The sequence below is a fragment of the Rhinopithecus bieti genome, unplaced genomic scaffold (genome assembly GCF_001698545.2).
Source record: "Rhinopithecus bieti isolate Rb0 unplaced genomic scaffold, ASM169854v2 scaffold_9663, whole genome shotgun sequence".
In the NCBI taxonomy this organism is placed as follows: Eukaryota; Metazoa; Chordata; class Mammalia; order Primates; family Cercopithecidae; genus Rhinopithecus; species Rhinopithecus bieti.
Genome location: NW_016806456.1, coordinates 1458683 through 1482871, shown reverse-complemented (window position 1 = coordinate 1482871; position 24189 = coordinate 1458683). Strand labels below are relative to the sequence as shown.

The following is a 24189-nucleotide window of genomic DNA, read 5'->3' as shown; positions in this document are numbered from 1 at the left end:
TTGAGCTGGAGTCTCACTCTGTAGCCCAGGCTAGAGTGCAGTGGCATGAGCTCAGCTCATTGCAACCTCCGCCTTCCGGGTTCAAGCAATTCTCCTGCCTCAGCTTCGCTCATAGCTAGAATTACAGGCACGCATCACCATGCCTGGCTAATTTTTTTTTTTTCTTTGAGACGGAGTCTCACTATGTCACCTAGGCTGGAGTGCAGTGGCGCGATCTTGGCTCACTCCAACCTCTGCCTCCCAAGTTCAAGCAATTCTTCTGCCTCAGCTTCCCAAGTACCTGGGACTACAGGCGTGTGCCACTGCGCCCAGCTAATTTTTGCATTGTTTTTTAGCAGAGACGGGGTTTCACTATATGTTGCCCAGGCTGGTCTTGAGCTCCTGAGCTCACGTGATCCGCCCACCTCGGCCTCCCAAAGTGCTGGGATTACAGGCGTGGCCACCGCAGCCGGCCTATTATTTCATTTTTTAAAGGTACATTTTTTTTTTCTGGTTTCAAAAATGCATGCTTATTTTTCAAAATAAATCAATATGGCCGGGTGTGGTGGCTCACACCTGTAATTCTAGCACTTTAGGAGGCCGAGGCAGGTGGATCCTGAGGTCAGGAGTTCGAGACCAGCCTGGCCAAGATGGCGGGCGAAATCCCGTCTCTACTAAAAATGCAAAAATTAGCCGGGCATGGTGGTGGGTTCCTGTAATCTCAGCTATTCAGGAGGCTGAGGCAGGAGAATTGCTTGAACCTGGGCAACAGAGGTTGCAGTGAACCGAGACCAAGCCACTGCACTCCAGCCTTGGCGATAGAGTGAGACTCTGTCTCAAAAAAATAAATCAATACACATGTATTTTAAATAAAATAAACAGACTGCCTCCCCAGATATGACCACAATTCAATTTGTTGTATAAGTCTTCACATTTTTTATACATATGTGAAAATAATAACATTTATTTATTTATTTATTTGCATAGGGACTTGCTTCATTGCCTGGGTTGGACTGTAGTGGCATGCTCATGGCTCACTGCTGCCTCTATGTCCTGGGTTCAAGTGATGCTCCCACCTCAATCTCCTGAGTAGCTGGGACCACAGGTTCTTGCATCACATCTGGCTCATTACTTTTTGTAGAGATGAGTTCTCACTATGTTGCCCACACCGGTCTGGAACTCCTGAGCTCAAGGGATCCTCCCACCTTGGCCTCTCAAAGTGCTGGGATTACAGTTATGTGCCACCACACCCAGCCCAATCTCCTTTTGATGGACATTTAGATTGTTTCCAGCTTTTCATTACTACAGAATTTCCATGTGTACTCTTATTCACTTATTTCCTTAGGCTCAATTCGTAGAAATTGATTTACAATAAATTTCAACCACTTCAGATTGTTCCTCAAAAAATGTACATCCGTTTACATTCTCCTCAGCAAGATATCAACATGTTGGTTTCCTTACATACTAACCAGTACTGAATATTATGATCTTAATCTTTCAAATGTTAGCATCTACATAATCAGCTTTTGGCTGGTGAAACTTTCATGGCAGTTAGTTTGCACTTCCTGAGAACTCTGAAGATACGGAAATTGTATGTTATTAGAATATAATTGGAAGCCCCCACTTTGCACATATGAAAGGGGCCTAAGGAACAGAGGTAACTTGCCCATGCCACACATTGGCAGAGCTGGGACGAGAAAACACATGTCCTAACTCCTAGCCAAGTCCAAGCCTCCTTCTCTGCATCAGACAGCAATGACACAGGAACCCCTGACACATCACTTCTTTTTTTTTGTTAGACAGAGTTTTGCTCTTATCGCCCAGGCTGGGGTGCAGTGGCATGATCTCAGCTCACCGGGTTCTAACGATTCTTCTGCGTCAGCCTCCCAAGTAGTTAGGATTACAGGTGCCCACTACCATGCCCGGCTAATTTTTGTGTTTTTAGTAGAAACAGGGTTTCACCATGTTGTCCAGGCTAGTCTCGAACTCCTGACCTCAGGTGATCCACCCGCTTCAGCTTCCCAAAGTGCTGGGATTACTGGCGTGAGCCACGGCGCCCTGCCCTGACACTTTACTTTTATGAGCCCATCTACCTTTCGAAACCAGAAGCATGGACCTCAGAAGAGGGTGAAAACCAACTTTTTTTTTTTTTTTTTAAACAGAGTCTCACTCTGTCACCCAGGCTGGAGTGCAATGGCACAATCTCGTCCCACTGCAACCTCAGCTTCCTGGGTTCAAGCCATTCTCCTACCTCAGCCTCCTGAGTAGCTGGGATTACAGGTGTCCACCACCATGCCCGGCTAATTTTTTGTATTTTTAATAGAGACGGGGTTTCACTATGTTGGCCAGGCTCATCTCCAGCTCCTGACCTTGTGATCCGCCTGCTTCAGCCTCTCAAAGTGCTGGGATTACAGGCGTGAGCCACCATGCCCAACCAAGAACCAACATTTTTAGAGAACCTCTAAAAAGCCTGAAACTTCCCCATATACTTTGCATATGTTACACCCAAAATAATCCTGCAAAGTAGGTGGTATTATTGTTATTTTATTAATTTTTAGAGTCAAGGTCTCACTCCATTGCCTAGGCTGGGGTGCAGTGGCATGATCATAGCTCACTGCAACCTCAAATACCTAGGCTCAAGTGATCCTCCCCCTTCAGCTTCCTGAGCAACTAGGACTTCAGGAAGCCACCATTAAGCCCGGCTACTTTAAAAAAGTTTTTTGTAGAGATGGGGTCTCACAGTGTTGCCCAGGCTGGTCTCAAACTCCTGGTCTCAAGCAATCCTACCTCAGCCTCCCAAAGTGCTGAGATCACAGGCGTGATTCACTGTGCCTGGCCTAAAGTATTATTAATTCTACTACACAGAGGAGGAAATGAAAGAACTAGAGATGAAATTGATCAAATTAGTAATCTCCAACCAGTCCCGAGGAGATTTAGCACTGGGCAGTGTTCGAGTTGGATTTAAGAAGAGGCAGAGTGGTATGAGTACCACCAGTCTGCCCCGCGTGGGTAAGGGAGAGATTTTCTGGCAAGACTGAAGACATTCTGATACCCTCTTCTCCCCTAACATACACTTACTCAGGTGTAAGAGTAATTCAGGCATAAGAGTCAGCAAAAACACTTTCTCAAGACGCTGTCTAGCTGTCTCAGGATCTTGTCCTGCTCAGGATTGAGCACAAGTAGAACACAATCTTGTCCTTGCTGGCCGGGCCGTGTTCTGGAATGACTGAGCTGTCCAGCATGGCCAGTGTGTAAATGTCAAGTAAACACCAAATTCAAGTGCAATCTAACTATTGTGCTGGGACTGTTTGTTTTAGATATAATAGTCAGCAGGAAGGGAGAAGGGGAAGGAGGGGGGAAAGTATATATCACTTCACAAGGCAAAACGTGAATATCGTGAGCCCTCCCTTGGTCAACTTGAATGTCAAGAAACCAATATCAAATAAATAAAGAGCCTGCACTCCATGCTGCAAAAATAAGCATGTCCATTTGCTTGAAAAAAAGATTTTTTCAGATGAGGGAACATTTTCCAGTCAATCACCCTGCAGCAAAGTCATCCTGTTGAATTTGTGACTCACAGGCTCTCTGTGTCAATAGACAGACAGAGTCAGCCCAGAGTTATGACTTCACTGAGAGATGAAGCAAAAGCTGGGAGATGAGGCAGGACCAACTTTAAAACAAGACTGTAAGCTCAGACCACAAGTAGCAAAAGAAGCATTGACCACTCACAGGCTGGGTAATTGCATTCGTTGCTTCTTTTTCTTTATTTCTTTCCCTTCTCCTAGAAAAGAACGAATCTGACTTTGACTTCATCCTTTCATTGCATTAACATTGATGGGGGACATGGTTATTGTCAGGGCTATGACTTTGCCTGGTGCTCCATAAACATTGTTATCTCATTCTGTTCTCATAGCAATTCTATAAGGTAGGTGGTATTTGTATTATTTTATTTAATTTACTTTTTTTTTTTTTTTTTTGGAGATGGAGTCTTGCTCTGTTGCCCAGGCTGGCGTGCAGTGGCGCGATCTTGGCTCACTGTGCAACCTCTACCTCCTGGGTTCAAGCGATTCTCCTGCCTCAGCCTCCTGAGTAGTTGGGACTGCTGCCACACCTGGCTAAGTTTTTGTATTTTAGTAGAGATGGACTTTCACCGTGTTGCCCAGGCTGGTCTTGAACTCCTGAGCTCAGGCAATACACCCACCTCGGCCTCCAAAAGTGCTGGGATGACAGGCATGAACCATTGTGCCTGGCCTTTATTTACTTTTTTTTTTTATTTTTATTTATTTATTTTTTAGATGGAGTCTCACTCTGTTGCCCAGGCTGGAGTGCAGTGGTGCAATCTTGGCTCACTGCAGCCTCCGCCTCCTGGGTTCAAGCAGTTCTCCCTGCCTCAGCCAAGTAGCTGGGACTATAAGTGCCTACCACCCCACCCAGCTAATTTTCATATTTTTTAGTAGAGACGGGTTTTTGCCACGTTGGCTATGCTTGAACTGGTCTTGGCTGGTCTTGAACTCCTGACCTCAGGTGATCTGCCTCCCAAAGTGCTGGGATTACAGGCGTGAGCCACCGCACCTGGCCTGTTTATTTTATTTTATTATTATTATTTTTTGAGACGGAGTCTTGCTCTGTTGCCCAGGCTGGAGTGCAGTGGTGTGATCCTGGCTCACTGCAACCTCCGCCTCCTGGGTTCAAGCGATTCTCCTGCCTCAGCCTCCTGAGTAGCTGGGATTACAGGCACATGCCACCATGCCCAGATAATTTTGTATTTAGTAGAGAGAGGGTTTCACCATGTTGGTCAGGCTGGTCTCAAACGCCTCAGCCTCCCAAAGTGCTGGGATTACAGGCATGAGCCACCGCACCCAGCCTATTTATTTTATTTTTAAGAGGCAGGGTCTTGCTCTGTTGCCCAGGCTGGAGCACAGTGGGCACAATCATAGCTCATTGTAACCTCGAACTCTTGGACTCAAGGGATCCCCCAACCTCAGCCTCCCAAGTAGCTGGGACTACAGGTGCGTGTCACCAGGCCTGGCTAATTTTTCAATTTTTAGTAGAGACAGAGTCTCACTTTGTTTCCCAGGCTAGTCTCAAACTCCTGGCTTCAAGCAGTCATCCATCCTGCCTAGGCCTCCTAAAGTGCTGATATTATGGGTATGAGCCACTGCACCTGGCCTGTATTATTTTATTTTATTTTATTTTATTTTTTGAAACGGAGTCTCACTCTGTCGTCCAGGCTGGAGTGCAGTGGTGTGATCTTGGCTCACTGCAACCTCCACCTCCCAGGTTCAAGCGATTCTCCTGCCTCAGACTCCTGAGTAGCTGGGATTACAGGTGTGCGCCACCACGCCCAGCTAATTTTGCATTTTTAGTAGAGATGGGGGTTTCATCATGTTGTTAGGCTGGTCTCGAACGCCTCACCTCATGATCTGCCTGCCTCGGCCTCCCAAAGTGCTGTGATTACAGGCGTGAGCCACCGCTCCTGGCTGCCTGTTTTATTTTGTATGAGAATAATTATGAGAATAATTGAGGCCCATAGAGATTAGGTAACTTTGTAAGCTTCTGCTTAAGGATTCTCACCCAGTTCTCCCCGGCTTCAATTTCAGAATTTTGTGTGAGTTTCGGACAAGCTCTTATTTTGTTATCCTACTATATATCCTACTATAAGCCAGACATCAACCTTGGCACTAAGGTCTCACCAATAAATCAGACACAGTTCTTGCCCTCAAAGAGCTTGGGGCCAACCAAAATACTCTTGTCTTGGTGATCAAGACCAATGCAACACAATCAGTTTAGGCTGCCTGTAAACCAGTTAATATTGAAGAAAAGATAGTACCAATAGACTCACTACTTGTTTTCCAAGTTGCTGCTATTTTCAGATGTCTCAGGAATGCCTGTGGGGATGAAAAGCCACTGAGAGATAATAAACCATAGAAGAATGTATGTGGAATGAAAACGGCTGATCTGAAGGCAAAGCTTGCAGCCAGTCAGCTTTGCCTGGCATGCTGGTTGTGGGGCGGTAGAGGCTTAATGTCTGGTCTTATCTAGCCACAGAGCAGGCTAGGCAGGGGTAGGGCCTGACTGCAGAGGTGGAAGGCCTGGGCTCTAGTCTGGGCTTGGCTACCGCACACGTGGGAGCTTGGGTCTGTTGTTTGCACTGTTCAGAACCTGCTGAGGTTCTGAATCTTCTACACGAAGGCAGATGAAAGTTGAAAATTGACTTTTATATGTGGTTAAAGTCCACAGGTGGGTTGGTGACTCTGAAAGATTTAAGTACATCTTTGAGGCTGTGACTTCACTATAGAGACACAGTGTGCAGAATGGATTGAGGCTCTCATATACAAATCCAATCCACCGTTAAGATTGTCACTCTTGGCCGGGCATGGTGGCTCACTCCTGTAATCCTGGCACTTTGGGAGGCCGAGATGTGCAGATCATGAGGTCAGGAGTTCAAGACCAGCCTGACCAACATGGTGAAACCCTGTTTCTACTAAAAATACAAAAAAAAAAAAAAAAAAAAAAAAAAATCAGCGTGGTGGTGCACGGTTATAATTCCAGCTACTCAGGAGGCTGAGGCAGGAGAATCACTTGAACCTGGGAAGCGGAGGTTGCAGTGAGCTGAGATGGCGCCACTGCACTCTAGCCTGGGCAACAGAGCAAGGCTCCATCTCAAAAAAAAAAAAAAGAGAAAGTTGGAAAATTGACTTTGATATGTGGTTAAAGTCCACAGGTGGGTTAGTGACTCTCAGTCAAAGATTAAGTACACTTTTGAGGCTGTGACTTCACTATAGAGACACGGTGTGCAGAACGGATTGAAGCTCTCACACACAAATCCGATCCATCGTGAAGACTGTCACTCTTGGCAGGGTGCAGTGGCTGACATCTGTAATCCCAGCACTTTGGGGAGGCGCAGGCGGGTGGATCACCTGAAGTCAGGAGTTCAAGACCAGCCTGGCCAACATAGTGAAACCCTGTCTCTACTAAAAATACAAAAATTACCTGGGCGTGGTGGCAGGTACATGTAATCCCAGTGACTTGGGAGGCTGCGGCAGGAGAATCACTTGAACTTAGGAGGTGGAGGTTGCAGTGAGCCAAGGTCGTGCCACTGCACTCCAGCCTGGGTGACAGAGTGAGACTGTCTCAAAAAAGAAAGATTGTCATTTGTGTAGCTGGACCCAACATATAAAAGGTGCTGACTTGAGGCCGGGCACAGTGGCTCACGCCTGTAATCCCAGCACTTTGGGAGGCCAAGGCAGGTGGATCTCGAGGTCAGGAGATCAAGACCATCCTGGCTAACACAGTGAAACCCTGTCTCTACTAAAATACAAAATATTAGCCAGTCATGGTGGCGGGCTCCTGTAGTCCCAGCTACTTGGGAGGCTGAGGCAGAAGAATGGCGTGAACCAGGGAGGTGGAGCTTGCAGTGAGCCGAGATCACACCACTGTACTCCAGCCTGGGCAACAGAGCAAGACTCCATCTCAAAATAAATAAATAAATAAATAAATAAATAAATAAATAAAAGGTGCTGACTCTCATACCTAGACACAGGACAGGTGGGGATGCTTAATCTCAGCTCTGGACCTTCCTGAAAGTGTGATTGTGACATAGCCTGTAGAGACTAGGCTCTTTATCTGTAGCAAGAAGAGGGAGATAAGCCAGTCTTTGTGGCTCAAAAGTGTCAGGATTCATTTGGATGGCTAGGTCAGTTCTTGATTTGGGGTGGAAGGCTTTCGCCCAGATATTCTAGTTCTTTTTTTCCTGGGCTCAAGTGATCCTTCCATCTCGGCCTCCCAAAGTGCTGGGATTATAGGCATGAGCCACTGCATGTGACCCAGTCTAGATATTCTCATATTAGAAATGTAAAGAGCAGTGGACCAGCTGGCTCTCAAGGCTGAGACATTCTATCTCCTTAGCTCTTCTTGCAACTCTTCTGAAAACTGAGCTTGTAAAGTAGCTTTGTTCCTTTAAAAAAAAAAAAATCTGTTGTCTGCTTAAACAAAAGCAGTTCTTAGAGTGGCTTTGCCTTTATTTTAGTATAACACAGATTCTTTCTCCTTTGTTTCCGTTGTCTCAGTGTTCTCCCAGTTCTAAGAAGCTGTCAGCATACATAATATATTCCCTGGTTGCCTCAGTCCCCTCCAAGTTTTGGTCCTTAAAGGTTTTCTTCCTAATGGTCAGGAAAATTCTTGAAAGGACACAGTCAATATGCCTTTGCTGGGAATTTATTTTGGCTCTGTGTTGTTTGTCAAGGCTTCAGAGAGCCCTGCAAGTGAGAGTGCTCCGTTTACCATTTTGAATTTCTCCCCTTCTCGTTGGCCAGCATCGTGTTTCCACTGTAATCCACCTGAAAAACAAACAGGGAAGTTTACACTGGTCTCTGTGTCAACCGTCTGCCCCCGCAATGATCTCTACAACAATGTAAGAGCTAGAAGACCAACTCTGGTGTGTGTGTGTATGTGTGTGTGTGTGATATTTGGGGAGCATGAGCTATGTGTCTGGCTCAGGTTGGGCATTGGGAACACCAGTGGCGAACAAAGATAGATGTGATCCTTACTCACAAGGGGCTTATAGTCTACTGCCAGAAGAAAGACATTAATCAAATAATCACAAAAGTAAAACCAGACTGCAATCACTGCTATGAGGGAGGTTGCACAGTGTAGCAAAGCTTATCATAGGGAAAACTAACCTAGTTAGGGTTTATAAGGAGAGTAGTGGGAAGAGGAAAGTCATGTTCTCTCTGTGACCTCTGAGTGCTGATAAATGATTAAGACAAGCATTTGTGCCCTTGTATTTCTAGATCTAATATGGTCTCCATGATTTTTAAAAATCATGTAACGCCCCCAGCTAGGAACTCAGGGCACGGAGATAAACAAGACATTGCCTAGGAGACAAACCCTGAAAGAAATTGTAATACAAGGTGCCAAGTGTGATACTAGCAAGAGGGGTGTGCAAGGACGCCTAGGAGCCCAGAAGACACAGGGGATTGGTTCTGCTCGGGGTGCGCCTGGCAGATAGGGAAGAGGAGGGGTGTCCAGGCAAAAAATTCAGCACAAACAAGCCATGGAGATGGGAGAGTATAGGATATGCAGGTGCACCAGGATAAAATCCAAGGGAGCCAGCATAGAGTGTGTAGGTAGAATAAGTAAATCTTTGGAAAAGACATTTGGAACCAGAAATGGAGGGGCCCAGCGTCACAACTTCTCTTAAATCAAATAGTTGCTCAAGACCCACATGTTGTCTTTTCCACAACTTCCGTGATCCTAGAACTATGTTCAGTTTTTTGGCACAGGTGTGTTGATTAGTCATATTATGATAATATTTTTCTTTAAATCCACTCATTTAAAAAATATTTTGAAACTTTAAAACATATTTAATAATAATATGTGTACTATCACAGTTTGGATATGCTAGCTCAATGTTTTGTAACGCATAATATAATAAATGCATAACAATTAAAATAATAAATGCTTCCCTGTGTGCCACATTAAATCACCTTGAGTCCCATCAGTAGTGTTTGTATTCCTTGATTTAAAAAAAAATTATACCAGGCATGGTGGGTCACACCTGTAATCTCAGCATTTTGGGAGGGCGAGGCAGGAGAATCACTTGAGACCACATGTTCAAGATCAACATAGCGAGACCCCATCTCAAGAAAGCAAAAAAAAAAAAAAAAATCCTACCACAACTCTAGGACAATATAGATGCTAAAAAACAGAAACTCATTAATTTTTTCCATCACTTATGTATTATATTTAGTGATTGAGCAAAATCTGTTCAATCTAAACAGCTGATTTGTATGACTAGCAGATAAAGACCATTGTATCTTTCTGCCCTTGGGCCGAGACACTCTTTTCATCTTATTTTGTCCAATTTCTGTAGTGCTGAAAAGAATGTATTGTCCATACTAATGACAACTCACTGTGTACCTCCTCCCATCCTCTCTAGAGGTGCAGTTTGTGGTGGTCAGTTGCCTGTTTTTCCTCACTGTGAAGGCTTTTAATTAAAAGGAAGGTAATTTGCAATATTAAGCATGTCTTCTCTGAATTAATCCTCAAAACAACTCTAAAACAGGAGTGGATAAAGCCCTATTTTACAGATAAAGAAATGGGGCTCAGACAGATTTAAGTGACTGCCCCTCTTAGTGCTTTGTGACCAGCCAGAGATGGGTTTGAATTTAGAATTATTTGATTCGAAGCCTGGGACTCTCTTTGGCTTCTAACTGACTGAATTCACTTAGGTGGACTTTTCCCCCCATCCATTTAACAGATATTTTCTGAATGCCAGTTATGTAGAAGGTACTCTGCTATATGATGGGAGATCCACAGATAAGTATAAATGGTATAAGCTGTGCTATCAAGATGCTTATAGCTGCCGGGCACAGTAGCTCATGCCTGTAATCCCACTATTTTGGGAAGATGAGGCGGACACATCACTTGAGGTCAGGAGTTTGAGACCAGCCTGTCCAACATGTTGAAACCCTGTCTCTACTAAAAATACAAAAATTAGCCAGGTGTGGTGGTGTGCACCTGTAATATCAGCTACTCAGGAGACTATGGCAGGAGAATCGCTTGAACCTGGGAGGCAGAGGTTGCAGTGAGCCAAGATCATGCCACTCACTCCAGCCTGGGCAATAGAGTGAGACTCTGTCTCAAAAATAGATAAATAAATAAATAAATAAAAATACAAAAATTAGCTGGGTGTGGTGGCATGCACCTGTAATTCCAGTGACTAAGGGGATTGAGAGAGGAGGATCACCCAAGCCTTGGGAGATCGAGACTACAGTGAACTGTGATCACGCCACTGCACTCCAACCTGGGTGACAGAGTGAGATATTATCTCAAAAAAATAATAATAATAAAATAAAATAAATAAATAAATAAAAGACTAGGTGCGGTGGCACATGCCTGTAATCCCAGCACTTTGGGAGGCTGAGGCGGGCGGATCACCTGAGGTCAGGAGTTTGAGACCAGCATGAGCAACATGGTGAATCCCCATCTCTATGAAATACAAAAAGTTAGCTGGGTGTGGTGGCACATGCGTGTAATCCCAGCTACTTGGGAGGCTGAGGCAGGAGAATCACTTGAACCCAGAAAGTAGAGGTTGCAGTGAGCTGAGACCACAACATTGTATTCAGCCTGTGCAACAAGAGCGAAACTCCATCCCAAAAAAAAAAAAAAAAAAGGAAAAGAAAAAAGGCCGGGTGCAGGGGCTCACGCCTGTAATCCCAGCACTTTGGGAGGCCGAGGCGGGCAGATCACCTGAGGTCAGGGGTTTGACACCAGCATGGCCAACATGATGAAGACCCATCTCTACTAAAAATACAAAAATTAGTTGGGTGTGGTGGGAGGTGCCTGTAGTCCCAGCTACTCAGGAGGCTGAGGCAGGAGAATTGCTTGAACCCAGGAGGCGGAGGTTGCAGTGAGCCAAGATGGTGCCATTGCACTCCGACTGGGTGACAGAGCAAGACACCGTCTCAAAAAAAAAAAAAAGAGAGAGAGAGAAAGAAAAGAAAGAAAGAAGTTTTTAGCTCCTTCCTGGGAGAGTCAGAATTATAAATGGTTACATTTAAAAAATTAATTTTATTTTAACTAATATAGACACCGTAAGAAATTCAAACAGTTGGCAGGTCGTGCTCACGCCTGTAATCACCAAACCTCTCTATGGGATGCCAAACACGAATGGCAGACCCCAGCAGATCACAAGAGTCAGGGATCGAGAACCATCCTGGGCTAACACGGCGAAACCTGTCTCTACTAAATTACAAAAACCTTAGCATGGGTTGTAGTGGTGGGTTGCCTGGTAGTCCCCAGCTACTCAGGAGGGCTGAAGGCCAGGAAATCCCCTTGACCGGGAGGTGAGTTGCGGAGCTTAGATCATCCACTGCACTCCACCTGGGGAACAGAGTGGGAGACTCCATCTCAAAAAAAAAAAAAGAAAAAGAAAAGAAAGAAAGAAATTCAAACAATTTATGAAATAAAATAAAACCTTTTCCTCTTACTCCAAAATCCTAGACCTGTTCCGCAGATGAAGCCAGCATGAATAGCTTCTTCGTATTTTTACTCTGCCACTCTACAAACTATTTGAAGTGACTCATAGTGAAGACTATTTTTTTCCATTATAAAGTTAATAGTATAGAAATAGAAAACCAAGTCATTAAAAAAAGAAGGAAACTAGCATGTGATATAGTTGCTATAGATGACTGAGCATCACATCTTAGCAACTTAGCTTCCTGGCAGCCAAGACAAAAAGGGAACAAGCTAAGTTCCATAGCTCTCATTATCAGAAAGGAAGAAGTCCATTGCTATTTTGGTCCTTAAACCTTAAGCTCACTTCTCACCTGGAAGCCCACAGAAGGACATTGATAGACACAATAATTAATGTTTTTGGCAACAGCCTTACCACAATTGCCAATTTTTGTCTGCCCTTTCTTATGAAGGCCTTTAATTAAGGTCAAGGGCTTAACGCTGAAGCAGACATCAGTGAGGGCTCGGCTAACCTAGTTCAACAACTGTCTGTAACCCAAAGCAGAATGAAATCAGGAGCTAGTTAGCACTACAAGTGAAGTATACAGGATCTCAAGAGGATCATGCAATTACAGTTGTCCCTTCGTGTTCATGGGAGATTGGATGCTCAAGTTCCTTATATAAAATGACATAGTATTTGCATATAACCTATGCATATCCTCCTGTATAATTTAAACCATCTCTAGACTACTTACAATACCTAATACAATGTAAATGCTGTGTTTGTTAGACTGTATTTTTTTATTTGTATTTTTTTAATGGTCTTTTTTGTTGTTGTTGTTTCTAAAAAATTATCTCTGCTGGGCGTGGTGGCTCACATTTGTAATCCTAGCACTTCGGGAGGCCAAGGTGGGCAGGATCTCTTGAGTGCAGGAGTTCGAGACCAGCCTTGGCAACATGGTAAGACCCCTCCCCCTGCTGTATCTGCAAAAAGTACAAAAAATTAGCTGGGTATGTGCCTGTAGTTTCAGCTACTTGGGAGGCTGAGGTGGGAGGATCACTTGAACCAGGGAAGTGGAGGTTGCAGTGACCTGAGATTGTGCCACTCACTGCGCTCTAGCCTGGGTGACAGAACCCTGTCTCAAAAATAAATAAGTAAATAAAAAATAAAGAAAAAAGAAATAGAAAAAAGTTATCTACAGGTTACTTATCATGCCTAATACATTGTAAATGCTATCTAGTTGTTACAGTGTCTTGGTTTTTATTTGCCTTATTTTTTATTGCTGTGTTGGTTTTCTTAATTATTTTTTCCCACTGAATATTTTCCATCCACAGGGATTCAGAACCTGCCGATGTGGAGGGCCAGAGGGCTAAATTTGCAAGTTGGGCAATGGGGAAAGCCTTCATAAAGGAGAAAGCATTTGGGCTGGAGTTGGGGAGGAGTAGGAGTCAATAGACAGAGAAGAGAGTAAAGGGCAAGGCCATCATTCCAGGTTTAGGAAGCAAGTACAAAGACACAGAGAAATGAAAAGGCTTGGCCTGTTTGGAGAATGTCAAGCTGTCTGGGGTTGAGAGAAAGAGATTCTAACAAGGCTTCCATTAAAGAGGCTAGATTTGCTTCTTGGACATTTTCTAGCTCTTCTGAGACAACTTTTTGTTGAGTTAAGCGAAAATGAATGAAAATCAGATGGACCATATTTCTCTTGAATACACACGGGCTTAAAACGAAGGGGAAAAGAACTTGACAGAATGTGTCTTGGCTTTTGCCAAACCCAAAGTATTTGAAAATCACACAGTACACATCTCGAACCCAAAACATGCCTGGATTCTACCACCCCTAATTGCAGCTGCAGCCATTTAATAAAATGAATTGTGTACAAGAAAATGGGGTCTGAATGGAGCGAGCTTCATTAGAGAGAATGACTGATGTAGGGCGGTTGGCTGGTGCCCTTGAGAAAGTACATATCTCATTGCCCTTGCAGAGAAAGAGAGAGGGCCAATGTAGAGCTTGCTAACCACGCTATTGAATCAAGCTCTCTTGTAGAGAACAACTAAAACCCCACATTATTTAACTTTATTGTATCGTGTGCAGGAAGAATTCAGCATCTCTTGTTTCTCTCCTGCTCTGTTTCTCAGTTTTACACTGTGGGGTATGACAATGAAAAGAAACATGTTTTGCATCAGTTTCGATTCATATAAATGGTTACCAAATAAGAGATGGTGGAAATAGAACAAGATCTCTAATATACTGTTTATTCCTGTTCAAAACCCTTGGCTTGAGCATCATGGACATTTGAAAAGTGGAAGAAATCTGAGGCCCAGAAAGGTTAACTGATTTGTCCATGGTCCACAGTTGGTTAGTTGTAAAGTTGGGACTCAAACCTGGACCTCTGATTCCTGTTCTTTCATAGCAAACACATTTTTTTTGTTGTTAATGTTGCAGGATAAGGGTCAGGCTGAGGTACTAGATGTCCCAGAGATTCCTTCAGCTTAACATCTTCCTAACATTTTTACACCAAACCATCTTGGGTCCCTCAGTTTCTGATCTTAGTAGCACTGTCACCTCTGGGTTACTCACTCCAGAAACCTGGGCATTCCTCTTGACTATTCTTTCTCCCTTATACCTCTTATTTAAATAATCTTCCAGGCTGGGCATGGTGGCTCACTCCTGTAATCCCAGCACTTTGGGAGGCCAAGGCTGGTGGATCACTGAGGTCAGGAGTTCGAGAGCAGCCTGACCAACATGGTGAAACCCCATCTCTACTAAAAATACAAAAACTAGGTTGTCATGATGATGGACAGCTGTAGTTGCAGCTACTTGGGAGGCTGAGGCAGGAGAATCGCTTGAATCCAGGAGGTAGAGGTTGCAGTGAGCTGAGATCACGCCGTTGCACTCCAGCCTGGGTGACAAGAGTGAAACTCAGTCTCAATTGAATAAATAAATAACTAATCTTCCAGTTGTACAGATCTTCCTTTCTAAATATTTCTTAAATATGTCACTTTCTCTCTAGCCCGGTGTTCACTGACCTAGTTTTGACCCTGTTTGTCTTTCTCTCACTCTTCCACTTAAAAACAAAACAAAATTGCCCAGGTATGTGGCTCGTGCTTGTAACCCCAGCACTTTGGGAGGCCAAGGCAGGAGAATTGCCTGAGTCCAGGAGTTTGAAGCCAGCCTGGGCAACACAGTGAAACCCTGTCTCTAGAAAACATATAAAAATTAGCCAGGCGTCAGATCACCTGATGTCCAGAGTTCAAGACCAGCCTGGGCAACATGGTGAAACCCCATGTCTACTAAAAATACAAAAATTAGCTGGGCGTGGTGGCGGGTACCTGTAATCCTAGCTACCCGGAAGGCTGAGGCAGGAGAATCACTTGAATCTGGAAGGCGCAGGTTGCAGTGAGCTTAGATCACGCCATTGAACTCCAGCCTGGGTGACAAGCGCAAAACTCCATCTCAAAAAAAAAAAAAAAAAAATTAGCCAGGCATGATGGTGTGCGCCTGTAGTCCCAGCTATTAGGGGGCTGAAGAAGGAGGATCACTTGAGTCCAGGAGGTCCAGGCTGCAGTGAGTCAAGACTGTATCACTGCATTCCAGCCTGGGTGATAGACTTTGTCTAAAAAAAAAGCCCCAAAACAAAACCAATAATACTTCATATTTTGAATTTATTCTGCAAATTTATTTTTTGTTTCATCTTCATTAACCTGGATTATTGCAATATTCCCTAAACAGCCTCCCTGCCTGGGAACCATTCTCCACACTGCTGCTGGAGTGATTTTTTTTTTTTTTTTTTTTTTTTTGAGACGGAGTTTCGCTCTTGTTGCCCAGGCTGGAGTGCAACGGTGCAATCTCGGCTCACCGCAACTTCCACTTCCTGGATTCAAGCAATTCCCCTGCCTCAGCCTCCTGAGTAGCTGGGATTACAGGCAGGCACCACCATGCCTGGCCAATTTTGTATTTTTAGTAGAGACAGAGGTTCTCCATGTTTTTCAGGCTGGTCTCGAACTCCTGACCTCAGGTGATCCTCCCACCTCAGCCTCCCAAAGTGCTGGGATTACAGGCGTGAGCCACCGCACCCGGCCTTGATTATTCTAGTTTGCAAATAACCTGTTACTGCCTGTCCTTGGTGCCCCTCTATGGCGGCATTCAACTCTAACAAGACTGGTCCTTATTATGCTTCCATGAGTCCATCTCTTGCTCTTTCCAATCTCAAACTTTATGCTGAGCACCATAACACCTGTGGCTTCTTGAGCAAGGCAGGCTGCTTTTTATTTGTTTGTCTGTTTGTGGTTATTTTTTGCTTGCTTTTGCTCACTTTTGTTTTTACCTCTGTGCCTTTGTTCATACTGTGCCCTCCACTGGCAATGCCCTTCCCATCCATCATGTACTGCCCCAAGGAATTTTCATCCTCAGCATCTGGCATGAAAACAGGCATAATGTAGATATTCAATAAAATGTTTTTAAGAGCATTCTTGACTTATGAGCACAGTCCAAGATGCCCATTCACCCACTCATTCATTCATCTGCATGATCTCACTTAATCTTTGCAGGAAGCCCATAGGCAAAGTGCCATTCATGTGATACACACTGGCATAAGTTGTGCCATTGTAACTGCTGCTGCAATATTATGTCAACATTGTAGTAGCTGGTAAATAGCCACTGTCCTGAGACCACTGAGCGTCCCCCACCACACTGGCTCCTCTCCTGGAGTGCCCTGGTCCTCCCTATGATCCAGCTACTAAAGGGTTAACTCTGGGTACTTTTCCCCCAAACCCACCAGCAACCTATGGCAGTACCCTTGTTGCAGTTCTCCTGCCATCGGTGTTGTTAAATGCACACTGCCACTTCTGCCCATAGGGAGGGTTTCACAGACTATTTTATGCCTGAAGCTTAGAGAGGTTAAGCGACTTGTCAAGATCACTCAGCAAACTCCTGGTTCCCCTGTGTGCGAATCCAGAGTTCTTTCTAGGACACACTGAAGCCTTCTTCTCCTGTCTGTTTTATTCCTTGTGATGTCCAACATCTTGACTGACCAGAACCTGCCCCAGTTTTGACGCACTCCTTTGTGCACAGGGTGAGCCTCAGGGTAGCCAAGTGTCAGGGCTTGAGTACAGCCTCCTACATTTACCTAAACTTAAAATACAACACCAAGCAACGAGGTCTTTCTCCCCCCCACTCCATGTGAAGGTTTGTGTGTATGTGTGTGTTCTGCAAATTCAAGATCAGCCAAATTAAATTTTAGTTCAACTTGTTCAAACAACATTACATTCACTTGGAAACACAGTGGGGTATTTCTGGCCTGATGTGTAATTACTCTCCTTAGGTTATAACTGTTTCACCTTCTCTCTTTCTTCATAAAAGAAAGTCCCTTTTCCAGCTGGAGCTTCACTGAGGGAGAGTGGGACAACCGGAGACAGAGTACAGAGCACAATATTCATTGCTGTTTTTGGACACAGATCCCAAAGGTTTGCCCATACATAAAAACACATTTCTAAAGGCCAAGGTTTTGTGCTCTGAAGTTCATAGTCTGTTTGATCCTGCTGAACAGCAGAGGATTTTGTTTTTGATATTTTATTTAATTATTTTTCTGCTTTAGCATTTTGTTTGTTTATTATCCTTTAAGTTCTGGGATACATGTGCAGAACGTTCACTTTTGTTACGTAGGTGTACACATGCCATGGTGGTTTGCTGCACCCATCAACCTGTCATCTATATTAGGTATTTCTCCTAATGCCATCCCTCCCCAGAACCCCCGGTGTGTGAAGCTTCCCTCCCTGTGTCCGTGTGTTCTCATTGTTCAACTTCCATTTATGAGTGAGAACATGTGGTGTTTGGTTTTCTGTTCCTGTGTTAGTTTGCTGAGAATGATGATTCCCAGCTTCATCCATGTCCCTGCGAAGCACATGAACTCATCCTTTATTATGGCTGCATAGTATTCCATGGTGTATGTGTGCCACATTTTCTTTATCCAGTCTATCATTGATGAGCATTTGGGTTGGTTCCAAGTCTTTGCTATTTTGAACACTGCTGCAATAAACATACATGTGCATGTGTCTTTAGAGCAGAATGACTTATAATCCTTTGGGTATATACCCAGTAATGGGATTGCTGGGTCAAATGATATTTCTGGTTCTGGATCCTTGAGGAATCGCCACACTGTCTTCCACAATGGTTGAACTAATTTACACTCCCACCCTCTCCAGCATCTGTTGTTTCCTGACTTTTAATTTCACCATTCTAACTGGCGTGAGATGGTATCTCATTGTGGTTTTGATTTGCACTTCTCTAATGACCAATGATGATGTGCATTTTTCATGTGTCTGTTGGCTGCATAAATGTCTTCTTTTGAGAAGTGTCCGTTCATATCCTTCGCCCACTTTTTGGTGGGGTTTTTTTTTCTTGTAAATTTGGTTAAGTTCTTTGTAGATTCTGGATATTAGCCCTTTGTCAGATGGATAGATTGCAAACATTTTCTCCCATTCTGTAGGTTGCCTGTTCACTCTGACTGATAGTTTCTTTTGCTGTGCAGAAGCTCTTTAGTTTAATTAGATCTCATTTGTCAATTTTGGCTTTTGTTGCCATTGCTTTTGGTATTTTAGTCCATGAAGTCTTTGCCCATGCTTATGTTCTCTGGATGGTATTGCCTAGGTTTTCTTCTAGGGTTTTTATGGTTTTAGGTCTTACATTTAACTCTTTAACCATCTTGGTTAATTTTTGTATAAGTTGTTAAGGAAGGGGAAGGAAGGGGTCCAGTTTCAGTTTTCTGCATATGGCTAGCCAACTTTCCAAAACCATTTATTAAATAGGGAATCCTTTCCCCATTGCTTGTTTTCATCAGGTTTGTCAAAAATCAGATAGTTGTAGATGTGTGGCATTATTTCTGAGGCTTCTGTTCTGTTCCACTGGTCTATATATCACAATAGAGGATTTTAAACACCTCATATCTACCTCTTAGCTTCCCGACAGCAACCCCACTCCTTGTCCTCTTTTCTCATGGGATACCAGGTCCTCTTCTGTGGCCCAGTGCTGTTTGCTTGCCTCCATCTCCTCCCGAATGACCTTCTACAGTGCAGCCTTGCTACTGCCCTGTCATTCTGGAAGCCTTAGACGTGTAAGAGAAGTCCAGAGCAATACAGAAATGATGGCCAGGCATGGTAGCTCACGCCTGTAATCCCAGCACTTTGGGAGGCTGAGGCAGGAGGATCACCTGAGTCCAGGAGATCAAGACCAGCCTAGGCAACACAGAGAGACCTTGTCTCTACTATATATATATATATATATATATATATATATACACACACACACACACACACACACACACACACATATACATATACACACACATGTATATATATACACACACATACAATTATTATATGATTATTATTTTCCAATTAAAATTAAAAATGTATTGGCAGGCAGCCGGGTGCAGTGGCTCATGCCTGTAATCCCCGCATTTTCGGAGGCCGAGGTGGGCAGATCACAAGGTCAAGAGATCGAGACCAACATGGTGAAACCCCGTCTCTACTAAAAATACAAAAATTAGCTGGGCATGGTGGCTTGTGCCTGTAGTCCCAGCTTCTCAGGAGGCTGAGGCAGGAGAATCACTTGAACCCAGGAGGTGGAGGTTGCAGTGAGCTGAGATCACGCCACTGCCCTCCAGCCTGGTGACAGAGTGAGACTCTGTCTTTAAAAAGAAAAAATGTATTGGGATGGTGCATTTAATGAAATATGACATAAGAATGTGATCCTGCTGGGCACAGTGGCTCACTCCTAGCACTTTCGGAGGCCAAGGCAGGAGGATTGCTTGAGGCTGGGAATTTGAGACTGATTTGGGTAACACTGAGAAACCCCATCTCTAATAAAAAATTTGTTTAAAAAAAAAAAAAGTAGAAGTTTCACAGTGAGAACAATGTCCAGGTTTTCTCCCTCTAGAAGATCTATCCCTGGGAAGCCAGAGTATGACCTGGAGGTTACCAGGTGGGCCTGGAATCCAGGCAGGTTAGTTATGGGCTTTCACTGTTCAAAGGTATCGGTCCCAAGTGACCTGCCCTGCACATCCCCCCATTGGGAGGAGAAGGCTTAAAATCCACTTGTGGCCGGGTGCGGTGGCTCACGCCTGTAATCCCAGCACTTTGGGAGGCCAAGGCGGGAGGATCATCAGGTCAGGAGTTCAAGACCAGCCTGACCAACATGGTGAAACCCGGTCTCTACTACAAATACAAAAATTAGATGGGCGTAGTGGCAGCTGCCTGTAATCCCAGCTACTCAGAAGACTGAGGCAGGAGAACCGCTTGAACCTGGGAGGCGGAGGTTGCAGTGAGCTGAGATTGTGCCACTCCACTCCAGCCTGGGCAACAGAGCAAGACCTCATCTAAAAAAATAAAATAAAACAACAGCAACAACAAACAATCCACTGGTGAAGACCCCTCTCCCCTGAACAGGAGTGGGATCTGCCATAGGTCTTGCCAAATCTTTGCAGTGGCCTACAAGGCCCTAGACCACGTAGCTTCCTGTTTCCTTGCTGACCTCATCTCCTTCTCCCCACTTGCAAAGTCCCTTCCAGCACTGGCTTCCTCACTGTTGCTCCAGTGCTCCAGGCCTCCTCCTACCCCAAGTCTTTTGCCTTTGTGGATCCCCCTACCTGGAATACTCTTCCCCAGGCATCCAAACAGTGAATTTCATCAACTTCAAGTCTTGCCTTAGTACCAACTCTCTGCCATCGTTAACCTTTTAAAAATTGCAATTCCGGCTGGGCGCAGTGGCTCATGTCTGTAATTGCAGCACTTTGGGAGGCCGAGGCAGGCGGATCACCTGAGGTCGGGAGTTCGAGACCAGCCTGGCCAACATGGAAAATCCCTGTCTCTACTAAATATACAAAATTAGCCCTGTGTGGTGGGGCATGCCTGTAATCCCAGCTACTTGGGAGGCTGAGGCAGGAGAATCACTTGCACCCAGGAGGCGGAGGTGGCAGTGAGCCGAGATCACATCATTGCACTCCAGCCTGGGCAATAAGAGCGAAACTCCATCTCAACAACAACAGCAACAACAATTGCAATTCCTCCTCCCCAAACTTGGAAATCTATATTCCGTTTGATGACTTTTTTTTTTGAGATGGAGTCTTGCTCCATGAACCACCATGCCTGGCCCAGGCCAGTCTTGAACTCCTGGACTCAAGCCATCCTCCTGCATCAGCCTCCCAAAGTGCTGGGATTACATGCATGAGCTACTGCATCCAGCCAACTTTATTTTCTCTGTATCTTTTATCTGCATCTGCCATATAACTTACTATATTTGGTTATCTTTTTTATTGTCTGACTCCCTCCCTAGAATATAAGCTCTGCAAGGCCAGGGTTCCAACTGTGTGTATAACTCACTCAATATCCTAATACCGAGAACACCGCCTAGCATAGGGTGAGAGTTTAGTAATCATTTGTTGAATAAACGAATGAATATGGCCGGGTACGGTGGCTCATGCCTGTAAGCCCACCACTTTGGGAGGCCAAGGTGGGCAGAACACCTGAGGTTAGGAGTTTGAGACCAGCCTAGGCAACATGGCAAAACCCTGTCTCTATTAAAAAACACATCAAAATTAGCCAGGCATGACCAGGCGCGGTGGCTCACTCTGTAATCCCAGCACTTTGAGAAGCTGAGGCCAGTGGTCACAAGGTCAGGAGTTCAAGACCAGCCTGGACAAGAGACCAGCCTGGCCAATATGGTGAAACTTGTCTGTACTAAAAATACAAAAATTAGCCAGGCATGGTGGCAGGCGCCTGTAATCCAAGCTAGTCGAGAGGCTGAGGCAGGGGAATCACCTGAACCTGGGAGCAGAGGTTGCAGTGAGCTGAAGATTGCACCATTGCACTTCAGCCTGGGCGACAAAGCAAGACTCCATCTCGAAAAAAATAAATAAATAAAAGTAAAAATAAATAAATAACTCTGCTTTTTCTGTGACTCCCAGGCTGACAAAGTCCCTTCCCTTCCTGCCCTCCGGCAGCCACTCCTGGGTACATTCCTTCTTTAGATACATTAATCCTGAGTCAAGTTTAGTTTTGTTTTGGGACAGCCATCCAATCTCTTTTCAGCTCTGCATATCTCTGCCCTAATGCTTTAGGGCATGTCACTCTCACCTCTACCAAGCTCCCATCTGTAAAGGTCTTGTGACTGGCCTATCACTGACCTGTGAGTGGCCTGGAGAAGGAGGTAGCGGCAGTATTAGAATCAGACCCCTGGACACCCATTCAGTTCTCCCTATCTTGGGCCCTAGAAGTGGGTAACAAAGCCCGGCGTGGTGGCTCACACTTGTAATCCCAGCACTTTGAGAGGCCAAGGCAGCGGATCACTTGAGGTCAGGAGTTTGAGACCAGCCTGGCCAACATGGTGAAATCCCATCTCTATTAAAAATACAAAAATTAGCTGGAAATTGCCTGAACCCGGGAGGCAGAGGTTGCAGTGAGCCAAGATCGTGCCACTGCACCCCAGCCTGGTCAACAGACTGAGATTCCGTTTCAATAAAATAAAATAAAAGTACAAAAAAATTAGCCAGGCGTGGTGGTGGGCACCTGTAATCCCAGCGACTCAGGAGGCTGAAGTGGGAGAATCACTTGAACCTGGGAGGTTGAGGTTGCAGTGACAAAGCAGGGGGTTGGGACCCACAGGTCTACAAGCTGTATTTTGTTGTTTGCTCAGTTTAGCCTGGGCGACAGAGGGAGACCCTGTCTCAAAAGAAAAGAAAAAAAAAGTGGGTAACAAAAGGTCAAGTTGGATTTGAGAGTTCGAGAAGGAAGGTAGCAGGGAAAGAAGAGGGCTAATAACAGGGACTAGGGCCATTACCTAGGTTGGAAATTCAGGAGCAGCAGTGGGTCATTTGAGGGGTGCCCTGTCCGCGACATTTGTTTCTGTTCTGGTCAAAGCCCACTTAACGGGAGAAGTGAATTTTAGTTGAGCAGTTTTATAAAATAATTTTACATTTTATTTACTTTTTACTTCTTTTTTTTTTTTTTTTTGAGACTGAGTCTTGCTTTGTCACCCAGGCTGGAGTGCAGTGGTACAAACTCAGCTCACTGTAACCTCCATTTCCTGGGTTCAAGCAACTCTCCTGCCTCAGCCTTCCAAGTAGCTGAGATTACAGGCACGTGCCACCACACCGGGCTAATTTTTGTATTTTTAGTAAAGACAGGGTTTCACCATGTTGGCCAGGATGGTCTGGAACTCCTGGGCTCAAGCAGTTCACACGCCTTGGGCTCCCAAAGTGCTGGGATTATAGGTGTGAGCCACTGTCCCTGGCCTAAATTTTTTTTTTAGCGACAAGTTCTCACTGTGTTGTCCAGGATGGAGGAGAGTGGCACCATCATAATTCACTGCAGACTCCAGGCTCAAGTGATCCTCCCATCTCAGGTTCCCAAGTAGCTGAGACCACAGGCCAGTGCCACCATGCCTAGCTAATTTTTAAAATTTTTTGTGGAGTGGGAGTCTTGCTATGTTGTTCAAGCTGGTCTTGAACTTCTAGGTTCAGGAAATCCTCTCACCTCAGCCTCCCAAATCATTGAGATAATAGGCACGGGCCAGGCGCAGTGGCTCACACCTGTAATCCCAGCACTTTGGGAAGCTGAGGCGGATGGATCACGAGGTCAGGAGTTCAAGATCAGCCTGGCCAAGATAGTGAAACCCCGTCTCTACTAAAAATACAAAAATTAGCTGGGCATGGTGGCGCATCTGCCTGTAATCCCAGCTACTCAGGAGGCTGAGGCAGAGAATTTCTTGAACCCAGGAGGCGGAGGTTGCAGTGAGCCAAAATAGCACCACTGCACTGCACTCCAGCCTGGGCAACAGAGCGAGTCAAAAAAAAAGAAAAGAAAAGAAAAGGCACGAGCCACCACGATTGACCTAATTGAGCAGTTGATGGTTAGCTTGGTTTGCCACGGTTCGGGGGTGGTTGGGACCCACAGGTCTATAAGCTGTATTTTGTCGTTTAAAAAAATTTCCTTTTAGGCCAGGCGCGGTGACTCATGCCTGTAATCCCAGCACTTTGGGAGGCTGAGGCAGGCGGATAACAAGGTCAGGAGATCGAGACCATCCTGGCTAACACGGTGAAACCCTATCTCTGCTAAAAACACAAAAAAATTAGCCGGGCGTGGTTGTACACACCTGTGGTCCCAGCTACTTGGGAGGCTGAGGCAGGAGAACCGCTTGAACTTGGGAAGTGGAGGTTGCAGTGAGCTGAGATCACGCCACTGCGCTCCAGCCTGGGTGAC

At 45.0% G+C, this 24189-nt stretch overlaps 1 pseudogene; it reads left to right on the top strand.

Moving 5' to 3' along the window:
• The first annotated feature begins 2867 nt into the window (after positions 1-2867).
• The window catches only part of LOC108532575 (40S ribosomal protein S16-like), a 30337-nt pseudogene continuing 9015 nt past the window's right edge, over positions 2868-24189 (top strand).